The sequence below is a fragment of the Sciurus vulgaris genome (assembly GCF_902686455.1).
Source record: "Sciurus vulgaris genome assembly, chromosome: 11".
Lineage (NCBI taxonomy): Eukaryota > Metazoa > Chordata > Mammalia > Rodentia > Sciuridae > Sciurus > Sciurus vulgaris.
In genome coordinates this window covers 70,651,789-70,657,607 of record NC_136472.1, presented here as the reverse complement: position 1 = coordinate 70,657,607, position 5,819 = coordinate 70,651,789, and positions in this window count along the sequence as shown.

Genomic DNA, 5,819 nt, shown 5'->3' with positions numbered 1-5,819 from the left:
CAGGGAAGGCCTCTGTGATGGGACCCCTGTTGCTGATGTCTGTTGGGCCCTGCTGCCTACAGGAACTGAATTCGATTTCTGGGTCCATAACAGCCTTCCAGAAGCCCTAGAATTTCCTGTCAGAGGTGCTTGATCCATCTGCTGACCCCAGGCCCTCCCCTGGATTCTGTGCTCAGGCTAGGAGGGTGGAGGTATCATGAGTATTTTCAGGAAGGACCAGGTTGCTCAGTCCTTCTTCAGGGTGGGTAAAAAACTCCAGTCCTGGGACCATGGCCCCTCTCTAACCGCCCACATGACTTCCTTCTTTTGGTTCCTTCTTTTAATCTTAAACCTGGGCCCTTAGTGCTCTGATTCAGGACAGTTTCACCTCCTACAACTATAGGAGCCTCCAGGAAGAAGTCAGAATCACACTTTGAGTGACAAGAGAGGTTAGGAGTCCACACCCAAGACCCCCCAGTCTATTTTCTTGCCAGAAGAAAGAGTCTCTTCTGGGAAATATTGCTGACCTGAGTGCTGCTGGTGAGTCTGGGAAACTCAGATACCCCAGGGGATGTAGCCTGGCCCAGGTATTACTTGATTCCCATATTCAGGAGAAAACACACTGGGACCCCTAAGGAAGCTTCTGTTTCTTGCTGGGCCTTATTTTCCTCAGCTGTCAAATGAGGCTAATGGTCCCTGCCTAACTTTCCCACTTAAGGTTGTTGTGAATGAAGTTGAGACAAAAATGAGTATGAACGATGTACCTGGCCCAGCACCCATGTCACAGAAAGAATGTGCCAGCTGTATGTATGTACATGACAACTTATACACCACTGACTTAGGTGCCGTGGTGCACATTCCCCTGACACAGCAAGCTTCTGAGTCTGTTTGAGAATTGATGTGTGACTACATTAATGCTTCAAGGTTTTGTGATGTGGGGTGTGGCAGTGTCTCAGATGTAAGGTTGCCAGGTTCAGCAAAATTTTGGAGATGTACTGTGTAGTAAAGTATTCGTTCCTTGTCTGAAATTTAAATTTTTAATTTTCACTAGGTGTTCCTGTACTCCGTGTGTTGTGTGTGTGTGGTGTTGTGTGTGTGATGTGTGTGTTGTGTGTAGCTAGGGATTGAATCAGGGCCTGACACATGCTAGGCAAGCACTCTAGCACTGAGCTACCTTCCCAGCGCGTCCTGTTTTTTTCAGTCTGGCACCTTCACTCTGGTATTGTGTGTGACCATGTATGTGTGGTACCTGTGTTGGACCGGCCATGTGTGAGACTGACATAGTGGGTGTTCTACATGCAGCTGTGCTAGGACATCAGGGTGATGATATGTGACTGTGACAGCATCACCAGGTAGAAGTGGAGGATGTGGTAACTCTGGGTGATTAATTTAGTGGTTGTAGTTCCCAGAGGCCGTACAGTGCCTCAGGGCAGTTTGGGCTGTTTACTTAGTGAGGCCCAGCAGGGCTAGGAGACTGTCTTGGGTAAACACTTAGATCCGGGTTTCTGTGGGACTGGGATATAACTTCTATTGCCACTGTAAAGGACACATTCCCCCCACCCCCCACCCCAAGCCAAGCCAGCCTTGGGGGCCTTAGAGTGCTTTGTCCTGGACTCTTCTTGAGGGCCTGTGGAACCACCACTCTGCTGCTTCCTAGTGACATCACACAAGTCACTGTCTAATCTTCTAGAATAGTACCTCTGGATACTGCCTTGTTGCCCTAGACAACCTGGGAATTTGTTCCACCCAAACTAGCAGGCAGTGTTACCCCTGAGGAGGAGGTGGGGGCAGAAGGGGCCAGTGGGGGGCCTTCTTACCTCCCAGAGGGGAAATTGAAGTAGCCATCTATCTGTCTGGCTAAATGGTGAGTAGGGGTGGGCACCTAGGAGCAAGTCAAGTCTTACAGGCCCCCTTTGTCCAGGACATGGGCAGGTGGGAGGCACTGATTGGTGGGGAGTGGAGGATAAATCTTGAGGATGAGAGAAGGTGGTGGTGACAATGCCAAGGACCCCATAGGCAAATGGAAGAGGTAGCATAAAATGGGGGATTGGAGCCTCAGGTTAGGAACCAGGAGATCGGGGTTTTTATTTCTGCTTGTTCCTGCTAGCGGGGTCTTTTGTTTCTCAATTTGGGAACCTGAGGCTGGATGACATTAATCTGAGGGGTTTAGCGTGAGAAGTTGAGGGGATCAGGCCAAGGGTGGCTCCGGGCAGATGCCCTCACCCCTACTCCAACAGCTTCAGGGGTGGTGAGCAAAGTCTGGTGTGAATCTCTAAACAACTCACTGACACCCCCAATTCCTAGGGTCACAGAATAAGGGCTGGAGGTCCCAGAGGGCTCTGCTTGCTCTGTGATTCTGGGCCCCTCCCAGAGCCTCAGCTGCTCCAGCTGCCTCTCTCTAGGGGCACACATAAGACTCAGGCTTGCCAGCGCCCTGGGTGATGATTCCTCCAACTCCCATGATGCTTCTCAGTTTGCTAAGCCCTTGTGTACACACTTTCACCTTCTACACCTACCCTGGCTTCTGCTTAGAGCTGCTCTTCCTGGAGCTGTGGCCCAGAGGACTTGGAACTGGGCTCTGCCATGGGCTCACAGAGGGCCCTCCATCCACCTCCTGTGGCACCTGGGTCTGGGGCAGGGGGCTGAATGGGCAGAGCAGGAGCCATGTTTTGCCAACCTTTTTCACTGTTTAATCTTTCATGAGAATCCTACCTAACATGTCAAGATGTTATCTTAACACTTTTTGTTGGAGTCACACATTTTTGGACAGAGCATTCCTCCATGCTCTACCCTTTTCCCCAGTTATATTTTTGGGATGACACTGGCATTTATACAGCTCTTCATTCCAATAATTCTCAGAAGGTATTATTATTCCAGAGGAGGAAGAAACAGGCTTGGAAAGGATGTCACCTGCTTCTGGTTATACAGCTACAAAATGGTAGAGCTGGGTTTTGAACCCAGGTCTAGTGACAGACTGTGGGAAGCAGGGTGGCCTAGTGGGACTCCTCTCTAGATCCTTTCCCCAGGCTCCCTTCCATTTCTCACTCTTCTGCTTTTGAGCAGCAGGCCCTTATCTATGCTGCTCAGGGGTGTTGTGTCTTGTTCTGTCATTTTCAAGGGGATGTCAAGAGCCTCAGAATCAGGGATACCTAAATTCTCCAGGGTATCCTTTACAAATGCAAATTAATTAGTAGAATGGTGTGATGCCCTTCTGCCCATCTGTTGGCCAGCCAACCTCATCTGAAATCAGGACCCAGGGATGAACCCAGGGCATAACCACTTGAGCCCAAAGGTGCCAGATCACCCACCTATACTGACCCAAGACCCAAAAGATTCATTCTTGGTTTAATCTGTGTTTGGATGTGAGAGATGTTTTGTTTCCTGCCATCTGTACCTTCCTGGGTTTCTGTCTCTCCCTCAGATTGGCAGCCTCTGGGGTGGGGAGTTCCTTCTGTCAGTTTGCCCTCACTGCCTCCTCATGCTGTCACTCCAGCCTGAGCCTGATCTTTTTTTTTTTTTTTTTTTTTTCCTCTCCCCTGGATTGGGTGGCGGGTATGAGAGGCTTACTACCTAGGTGCCTACTGTCTGTTGAGATGTGTTAGAGGGACACTAAAAATGCAGAAGCCACCAGACAAGTGCTGCCATCTCTTCCTCATGGTTGATCCCACAGGTTATAGTCCAAGTCCACAAACTAGACTTTGGCTCTGCTGGGGTCTCCTGTGGCTCTCCTACTATCCTGGAGGCAAAGGTGTCAGAACCACTGAGGACTGGGGAAGACAGTAACCTGGCTAGGACTGGGCCAAAGGCAGAAGAGATAAATTAGAAAGTCAGAACCTGGTCCTCCCCAGCTGAGGGTTAGCCACCCTAACACCTACTCATTCCACACTTTTTCTTTTCTTAAAAAAAAAAAAAAATGTTTTTGTAGTTGTAGATGGACAATATGCCTTTATTTTGTTTATTTATTTTTACGTGGTGCTAAGGATCACAAACCCAGTCTCACAAGTGCTAGGCAAGTGCTCTGCCACTGAGCTACTGCCCCAGCCCCACACTTTTTCTTTCTTTTTTTTTTTTTTTTTAAATTTTTTCAGTACTGTGGCTTGAACCCAGGGGATCTATACCATTGAGCTATTTCCCCAGCCCTTTTTATTTTTTATTCTGAGACAGGGTCTCACTAAGTTTCTGAGGCTGGCCTTAAACTTTTGATCTTCCTGCCTCTGCTTCCACTCAGAGGCCTCCACTCAGGAGATTGAAGCAGGAGTATTGAAAGTTCAAGGTCAGTCCACAATTTAGCAAGACCCTGTCTCAAAACTAAAAAGGAGTAGAGATGTGGCTCAGAGGTAGAGGAGTCCTGGGTTCAATCCCCAGTACCTAGGGGGAAAAAAAGAACGTGAGTCTAGAAGTGGGGGGTGATTATCTGACTCTACCTCCCTCACTGCAGATGGGAGTCCTGGAGGTCTACGGTCATCACACAGGCCTCACAGGGAACTGCAACTCAGTGTACAGGATTCAATTTGTCGAATACCTTGCTATCATGGCTCCTTGTTCACCCCCACTCATTTTTAAAATTGGGCCTGATTTACAAACATTTCAGAGCCCTGAGCACTTCAGGAAGAGACACCTCTATTTGTGAACACACCATGCTGACTCCTCATTTTTATTCTTAATGACTGAAAGCAAAGCTGTTCTACCCAGGGCTCTGAATGGTGAGGCCAGGAGGTGCCTTCTGATTCCCTCCTTGTATAGACAGGAAACCAAGGCCCAGAGGTAAGCAGGCAGAGCAAGGAGCCCTGGGGTGGGAGGAGGCTGAGTGGGCTCTAGTCAGAATGACTGTGGACTCACTTTGACACTGGGCCACTGGTGAGTATTTGTTGGGTCCTGTTAACTGCCCATCCAAGGAGCTCAACAGAGGCCCTTCCTGCCCCTCTTTGGCCTTGTCACAGGGATAGGTTGCCACACTTAAACAGACCTGGCCTCAGACATAGTTGATCTCTTGGCCTTAGTTCACACAAGACTGAGATGGCAGACAGAGATGGCACTAGGACCCAGGGGGCAAGGGGGCAGCCTCTAGGTTGGAAGAGATGACTGGAATGCTGGTGGACATATCTCCCCAGAGGCTATGGAGCTCTGACCAATTCTGCTTGGGAAGGGACCAGGAATCCTCAGAGGTTTGGGGCCTGATGTTATTGAGAATCTAATACAAGGGAGATGTGTGCAGAGGAACGGTAACTTTGGACAAGGGCCAGAGTCAGGGGCTGGAGGAGTCTTGGTAAAAGCTCTCAGTGGGAGTGAGACTAGAGTGGAGATTTTGCCCAAGTCTGGCTAGCCTGTGAACCTTGAGTCTTGTGAGATCAACTTCTGGCTGGGTTTGCACACTCCAATGGGAAGTGGGTTGGGTGTGTGTAGGCTTGGTGTGCCTCTTGGTTGTTGGGGTTGCAAGTTGTGGGCATCCCTGAGTTGCTGTGGGGCTGGTTTTCCCTGCGAGTTAGCCTCTTGATTATCGTGGGGGTGCGTGCCCATCTTGATCTCGGATTGTTCTGGGGACGGTGTGCCTGTATGTAATAGATTGTTGTAGAGGTGTGCACCTGTGAGGGTGGGAGAGGGACGGCAAGAGGGGGTTTCATAATTAACTTCCAGAGTCCCTCTCTAACACCTCGCCTTCCTTTCTCTGAGAGCCCACTCTATCTTGGCCACTCTTCGCCCTGCCCCCAGGCCCTGCCTGAGGACTGCACCCCCGCCCCCGCGCGCGCCGGGTCCCCTCCCGGGGCGTGCAAGGGCGGGCAGTAGGACCCTGCGGGGCGGGGCGGGGCGGGGCTCGGAGCTCGGAGCTTGGTCTGCTTTAC